Source organism: Typopeltis vanoorti, chromosome 2, assembly GCF_054136105.1.
Source record: "Typopeltis vanoorti isolate ZY-2024b chromosome 2, IOZ_Tvanoo_1.0, whole genome shotgun sequence".
NCBI lineage: Eukaryota > Metazoa > Arthropoda > Arachnida > Uropygi > Thelyphonidae > Typopeltis > Typopeltis vanoorti.
Genome location: NC_143550.1, coordinates 42,252,733 through 42,261,204, shown reverse-complemented (window position 1 = coordinate 42,261,204; position 8,472 = coordinate 42,252,733).

Here is an 8,472-nt window from a genome sequence, read left to right as displayed (position 1 = left end):
CATAACCCTGCTAATATAATATGCTGCTGGAACTCTAATCATGCCAAAGTGCATAACTTTACACTTACTAACATTAAACTGATAGCCATTTTTGTTTGCCCAAATTTCCAACCTATTCAAATCATTTTGTAATTGCTGAATATCTTTTTAAACAGTCATGCAGGGGTGGCTCGTCTATAGAGGCCATAGGAGCCGGGCCCCACCTATATTTGCATAACTAGCCCAATAATTGTAGTTTTAAAAAATATGTTTCTTGTAATTATTATTTTTTGATCCATTTCCAATACGTTTTATTGTTTAATAAAAAAAATTACTGTAGTATTTTGTGGCAAGCCACAGCTGGCCCTATTTTATACTTGTAGAACACAGGGCATGTATGAGGCACATGCATTAGTGATCGTGTTTGTTTACCGGGCGCAACGCTTATCTTGGGAACAGTTTAGTCTGGCCCAGTCACTGTGTTGGCACGTACGTACATAGCACGCGATTCTTTGATTGTGAAGCACGTGCACTAGCAATCGTGTTTGTTTACTGTGCGCAACGCTTATCCTGCGGCCAGTTTAGTCTGACCCAGTCACTGTGTTGGCATGTGCACTAGTAATCGTGTTTGTTTACCGGGCGCAATGCTTATCTTGGGGCCAGTTTAGTCTGGCCTAGTCACTGTGCTGGCACATATGTACATAGCGTGTGATTCTTTGATTGTGAAGTCCTTTGAAAGTGTTTATCCAGAATCTCAGTGGATTCTGGATAAACATTATAGTAATAGAAATAATAACTATAAATCAATAATAGAACCCACTATATAAATATAAAAAAATTAAGTAGTTTTTGGCCCCTGGCTCCACCTGTTTCTATTGTCACCAGCCACCACTGCAGTCATGTATGTACTAGGTTCAAGCTTTAATGCTATTGGGAACTTACTTTGCTGGTGGGGTGGGGGAAGAATTATTAGTATTATTAATATTTCCCTTTATTATATTCAAATTCACAACACTTTGCCAGATAGCAGATAAAATAAATGAGTTCAAGCTTCAGTATCATAGTCATGCCTCCTGTAATAAGTCTGCCAAATCCTTAGAGGCTGCTGTAATAATATCAATAATTGCTATAGAAACATTTAGAACTTTTTTTTGAAGATGCTCTGTTGGTATTATCCAGTGGATAAAACTATGATTAGTATCAACTGTCTGAATGGCATGTTTGACAAAAGCAGGATAGATTACAAAAACATTGGACTTATAATTATATATTGGCGACAAAAAGGCAAGATTATCTTTAAGAGAGCTGTAGCTGGCAGATTTTGTTGATCTGTTTGAAGGTGGCAATAACCTGAAACTTCCCAAAAACCTTCACAAATTGTTCAGAGCCACTTCTTACATATGGAATAAGATCTTATGGACTTAAGGGCAGAGAGAGAGAAAGTCCATTTTTGAGTCATGTTTGGTTTGTAGGTTGTTCAATAATAATATTGCTTAATAGTTGAGATTTGCTGTTGGTGATGTGCATCAGAGTTGCATGGGCTCTGAGCTTTCATTAAATTAAGATTTGATGACTCCATATTTTGGGGATAGATGATGTGCAGAAGATATGCAGTAGCTTCTGGAGACAGTGGGTTTGGGTAAAGAAATATAGAAAGAGAACTATTGCTTTCACATTAGGGACAAATATCAAGGGGGGGGGGGGGGAGGAATACTCATTTTGATTCTTTTTTTTACTGTAATTTCCAAACTGTTCAGGTGAGAAATAAATCTCAGAACATTGATGTCATATAAAACTGATGAAACCTCAATAAGTTCAGGTAGGGCCCCCACCATGGAAGTGACACATCCTATGACATTTGAAATTACAGTAAAACCCCGTTTTTACCTTCCCGCAATTTACGTTTTCCTGTGATTTACATCATTTTCCGTTGGTCCCATCTTAAGACCTATTCTTACGATATATTGTTTTCCCGCCATTAACAACTTAATGTGGAGGTTATTTCCCGTGATTTGCGTTTTTTTTCTCGGGTGACAATACTGATTTTCGAATCGATTTCTGCAGAAATCTGTGCATTTCTGCAGAAATGCACAGATGGCATTGCTTTCGGCTGTAGTTTCGTTTCCACTATCACGATGCCTGCATGCTTGCAACAGTAATGTAGTGATGAGCGATACCGTGATTTTTCAATCACAGTATGAATTGATATTGCAGAATTTCTGGCAAGTAATTTAGCTTGTGAAAGTTGCGGTGGTAGATTATCCATGTTTGTAACATGGAGAAAAAAGACATAAAATGTATTTTTTTAGAAGAAAAGATGGCAATTCTGTGACGTGTAGATTGGCATGCCGGAACACGTGAGCATTAAGCAAAAGATCTTGGACTCTCTGTGTCCTCTTTGAACACGATAGTAAAAAACAGGTCAAGCATTGAACCCAATGCAAAGCAATCTGGCGCCATGTCAAAAAAAAAAAAAAAGCAAATCAACAATTAAAGATTTTTTAAATAGATAAATGTAAGAAATTGTAAATTCGTTTATTTTCAGTTATTAAATTTTGTAATCTAGTATGTAGACTCACATACTAGCAGTGAGTCATCTTTTAGCCTTTTTTAAATGTTTTTTACATTTCCTGCTATTTACACTTTCCTGCATTTTACACTTTTTACCATCAGTCCTCTGAAAAGTGTAAAAAAGGGGTTTTACTGTATTATTATCCAAGACCTCTAGGCAGTCAAGAAATCATTGAGCAAGCCGTAGATCACCTTGCCTGCTATCCTACCTTCTCTTAAATTCATTCACACTGGATGCATTCACTACTTCAACAGACAATCTGTTGTACTCGCACACTGCTCTATGAAAGAAAAATGTAGCTCTCACCCCTTGTCCTCTCTCCACCTTCCATAGAACAAAAAATTTCATCAGTTGATAGCCTATAACACCCTTTCAGAACTTTATAGACCTCTATCATATCATCCCTTTTCTCCTATTTACCAGTGTTTGCAGTCCACATACTCTCAATCTGTTTGCATAATGTACATTCCATAATCCTGATAACATCTTTATTACTCTTCTTTGTACCCCCTTTTCACAGCTCCTTTGTCCCTTTGGAACCCATGAGACCAAATCTGTGCACAGTAGTCCATGTACAGTCATATCAAGAAGGTAGGATAACAAATATTACTTTATGTTAATGTTCATTTCTACATTTCAGTTATCCTCTGAGTTGTATTCACAATATTTGTGATGTGATCTTTAAACTTCAGTTTCTTATCCACCATAACTCCAAGATCACTAGCTTCTTCAGTTTTTTGTATACCATTTTTTGTACCATAATCCTTCCAATACAAATATGCATTGGAAATCTCGTCATGCCAAAGTACTAACATTGAATTAGTAGCCATTATCATTTTCCCACTATTCCAGTTTATTAAAATAATTCTATAAGCACTTTTTATCAGTAGCATTACTGATTGCCCTACCTGTCTTTGCATCATCAGCAAACAATTGACCATCTCTTCTCAGGTCCTTCCCAATGTCATTAATGCATAGATTCAACAACAGTGGTCCAAGGACTGATCCCTTAGGGTACAGCATTGGTCACCTTAATGTGGTAGATTCGCATCCACCAGTACCACTTTCTTTATACTTATCTGTGAGCCACTCACTTATCCAAGTCAACAGTTTATATTCCAATCCCATATTCTCCACTTTATCCAATAGCTTTTCATATGGGATCCTATCACGTGCCTTAGCAAAGTCTAACAGTATCATAGCATATCCATTTCTTTTATTCTGCTCATCCATGATATTATTCAAATATGAGCAAATTGCTAAACCTTGGCTTTCCTTTAGTAGACCCATGCTGTTCTTTGCAAAGTAGAGCTTATCTGTCAATCCATTTCTGTATGTGAGTTCTTACCAACTTCTAAAACCCTCACCACTACTCTAGTGATACTGATAGGTCAGTTGCTTGCACCACCCTTGTACAACAGAACTAACATGCATTCTTTCAATTTCTGTGGGATCTTTCTTGAGCTGAGACTCAAGCTATATAAACATGTCGTGGGCCAAACCGCATCTGCTGAACATTACTTTAGGACATATTTGAATATCCCATGTGGTCCTATTGTTGAATTGATGTCCAGGTTTAAGCAGCAGGTTTTGAAGCTCATTCTTGTGCACTTTTCTCTCTCTTCATCTGGTGTACTGGTAGCATTGTGCACCATGGTACCTACACTTGAGTGATGGATCTTAGCAAACAAGCACTCGTTATTTGAACAATTGCATCTGCTCCTAACATAAGAGTACTAGCTGCATTCACTAATAAATATTATTCTTCCACCTTCATTTTTTCTTCTGCTTGCAGCATAGTAATAAAATTCTTTTGGGTTGCCTCTAGCCTGCATGGCCAGTTTCTTTTCATACTCTGACATACTTGTAACTTTTCTTTCTTGCTCTTTATGTGCATGCTTCATAACTCCTTTCACCCTTATTCTTATTAGGTTACTTCCACATCATCATCTTATGAATGTCTTAAGGTTGCACATCATTTCAAGATTCCATAAATTTCTACCCCTTTCACCAGATTTGTAACTATGCTCAATGACATTCATTATCACATTTCTATACCATAGCTGCACCTACAAACATTCTCACTGTTCCTCTCATGATAATCTAGTTTCCCTCACTCTCTAGGTTTCAATCCACTTAATGATCTCTACAGGCTCCTGCCAAATCCGATCAGGTGCAGGGCATCATTCTTATACAAATCCTTTTCTACAATCAAGCTCACTCCATACATCCAAAAACTCGCATCCATTTCTTCTACACAGAAGAAATGGGCACACCTGCACATTGAATTATTTGCTATCATAGCCCTCATTAACTCTTCTATAATCTTAGTAATAAACTAACAATTTTACTCTCTCTGTGTTTTCTTTCTCGTTTCTTCCAACAATCCCCTCATATCCTCTCTCATGATAGGTTTATCACTACTTAAATCATTAGTTCCAACAAGCATTACTGTATCCTTTGTTTTTCTTTTCTGTTTCTCTATTACATTTGCCATATCTTTAGTTTTTGTTCCCAGGAAGCTCAAAGTAGTGACTCTGTTGGCAAGTGCAAATTTCATTGAATCGCCACAATCAAAATTGCTTCATCAAGATATCTTTATATATATTTTAAGTGAGGTGTAAATGTTTTTTTTTTTGTTGTTGTTGTTTTGTTTTATTTAAAAAAAAAAAAAAAACTAAAGCCTTGTTACACTGCCTGAACTTATCACAGTACTGCTGGACTTTCAGTTTCCTTCCCCCACACTAGTTCCTAATAGTTTCATACTATGATGCCTGTGTAGTTTGCATTTATAAAGAAACCATTGTTGTCTCAGTTTTATGTACTGATGATGTTTTGTAAGGCTTAGAAGGAAATATCTGTTAATTAGTTTAGTTAATTAAATGTTCTGTGCTTTCTCTATATTATGCAGTTCTTACTTTTTATTTTTAGTTTGTCACTTTTGGAAATCATCTAACTTTTCACTACTATTTTGAAATCAATAACCTTCCACTATAACTGCAAAATAGCCTCTCTTTTTTTTTTTAATAAAGGAGTATTAAAATGTAAGATATGTCTATACAGATGCATAAATTTATATAATGTATATATTACAGCTGACTGTTCACTTTAAAAAAATTTAAAAAAGAAAGCTAACAAAAAAGTGCACTTCACTATAGTGCAGTGCAGAAGCTTATGATTTGTGTAATGGGTCTCTTTACATCAGATTCATGTTAAGTGAGGAAAAAATTTAAATTGTCATTATATAAGAATATGTATATAAGATTAAATTATTAATTCTGTACTCACTGTAAAGTTATTTATTTTGTTCATTAACATTTCATATCTATTACCTCTTTTGAAGGAGTAATAAAAGCATTGACATAAAATCAGCCCACATATCTGTCTGTGATATATTGTAGTTTGATAAAAAATGAAATTATTTTCTTTTTTGTAGAAAATTCAGTCCCTTATAGGGGCTGATTTTAAAAGTATATTTATTGTGTACATAACACAGATAATTCTGTTCTGTTGCATTTTTCATGATGCTGATAAATACTAAAAATGCTTGCCTTGTTGACCTCCAGTTTCATAATTTTTGTGGAGGTCATCTTCTGTAGAGAACTAGCCAGTGTCGATGCCGCTTTTGCAAATATTTGCACTGGGTGATTTTGCTTAACAAAGCAATACTATGAAAGTTATTGAGCCACCTTGTAAGACTTGGTTAATAAACCGTTTTTTACAATAACCTCTAACTCATACCACTGCCTCATAACCATTGCCATCATTTCCTTCTTTCATGTCTACCTAATTATGTGGACATAATTCCCCTGCTATCATCAACAACACTCTCTCTCTCCCTTCTTGTCTTTTCTATCCTTCCAAAAAACACTTTACCCTTCCATTTCTATTCCCATGAGGATATCATCTTCATTCAACTATGCTTCACTTATTCCAATGATTTTAGGGTGAATAAACTCAATCAGTGAACATTTCATTTCCCTTATTTCTGATACTTCTGGCATTGGCAAATAAACACAACAGTTCAATTTTGTGTCTGTAACCAGTCCTACCCAAGCCACTTGTTGGTTGTGATTTCCCCACCACACCTGCCCTTTCCCAATCACCCTTTATCACCACTTACTACATATATCCATTTGTCTTAACTTCCCCACTCGTATCCTGATCTTTTCCATTTCTATGCTGATCATCCCATACATACATTCACTACTATTTCCAAAAAACCACTCTCCCATGCCATGTCTTCCTGTCCACCTAGGCTCCCTCCTGTTTCCCTGTCCTTCTTGAATTCTCATTCTCTCTTCACCTCTCATGCTATTACTGTTTCCACTGCCAAGGACTTCTGTCTCTTCAATACCACTCTCCCGATCTTTCACTTCATCTTTTGCTTGCATCACACATTGCACTTCCATCTAGCAACAGTTTCTCAAGTTCATTCACTCCAAAGCCATTCAAACATAATCATGTTTGTATAATTCCATTGTTTTCTCTCAAATACATGCCATACATCTATAGACTGCACTCCCTTCTCCTCACAGACCTCTGTTAATATACCATTCATGATTCTGGCTCTGTCTCAACTCATCATTGTCACACCTAGGCAACACACTAACAATCTTTCCCACTATACTGTTATCTTTCACTCTCCTCAATAACCTTCTGATATTCACCCTTACATTCTTCTTATGTTTACTTAAATCATTTGTTTCCACAACCACCACTAATTCTTTTGCTCATGTCCAAAGCATGCTCTGTAGGATTGAAGAGGAAGTCATTGCAGCAAAAGGAGGTACTATATCTTATTAAGGTGGGTGCCATGGCTGTTTGTTCCTCACGCTATAGTGTCCGTTGACTTCTTTCTAATGTATATATACACACACGCATGTGAGCATTTCTTGTCAAATATCGTTTACTCCGTTTTTCCACATTTCAGATTTCTTGTGCTATTCTACTTCAAGTATTAATATGTACTCATATTTCTCTTGAATGCCTTCCACCATCCCTGTCACATTTTTAGTTGACAGAATTAGGTGTTGAGCATTATTATTCATAACTTATTTTTGCAATATTACAAATAAAATTAAATTATAAAAGGATGTTTATTAACTGGCTTATATTTTGTTGATAATCAAAAAACATAGTTCTATGATGAACTTAATATAATCTGTACACTGCCTCGATCTCAAGTCTCATCGGAAACTAGCTTCCTTTCTCTGCTCTACTAAAGATCCACTTTTCCCCTCTGTTCCAGATGTTTTTAGAAGGTACCTTGTTCTTACAAACATCAACCTAGATGACCTCACTTGGATACGTTGCACAAGATCAGATGGAATAAAACTATTATGCTTCATCACAGCAAATACAAACTTGAAAGACCTTTTTAGAATCAGCAGCAGATTAAAAATAATAATAAAAAAAAGTTTATCTTTATACATATGATTGTGTTAAGCTTCCCAAGATTTGGGAAAATTTAATTCTTAGGCCTTCCACCCAACAACTAACGCTATTAATATTCAAGTACTATCTCTGCATTCCAATCTATGCTGTCAGTATAGATTAGAATGAAGAGATAGTATTTGGGAATAAGGGAAATGAATTTCTTGAGTTCTTCAGAGGCAGCATGTAAAGGAGGATCGAGAGTTTTAGATTTCATCATTTCATTAGAGAACTGGGGCAACTCGTGTATAGGCACTGCGGAACTGCAGCACCCTGAATTTTTCTCAATATATAAATATATTTATTAATTTATTTATATTTGCTTGTAATATTTAATTTCTCTTATTTTGTATAATAAAAATCCATCTTGTAGCACTTAGGAGGGTGAAGGAAGCTAGCAGCACTGTGTTTATCATGGTATCATATTGCTAGTATTTGCTATGCATGTCATAGGGAGATGCAAGCTATTAATGTAATGCGGCACT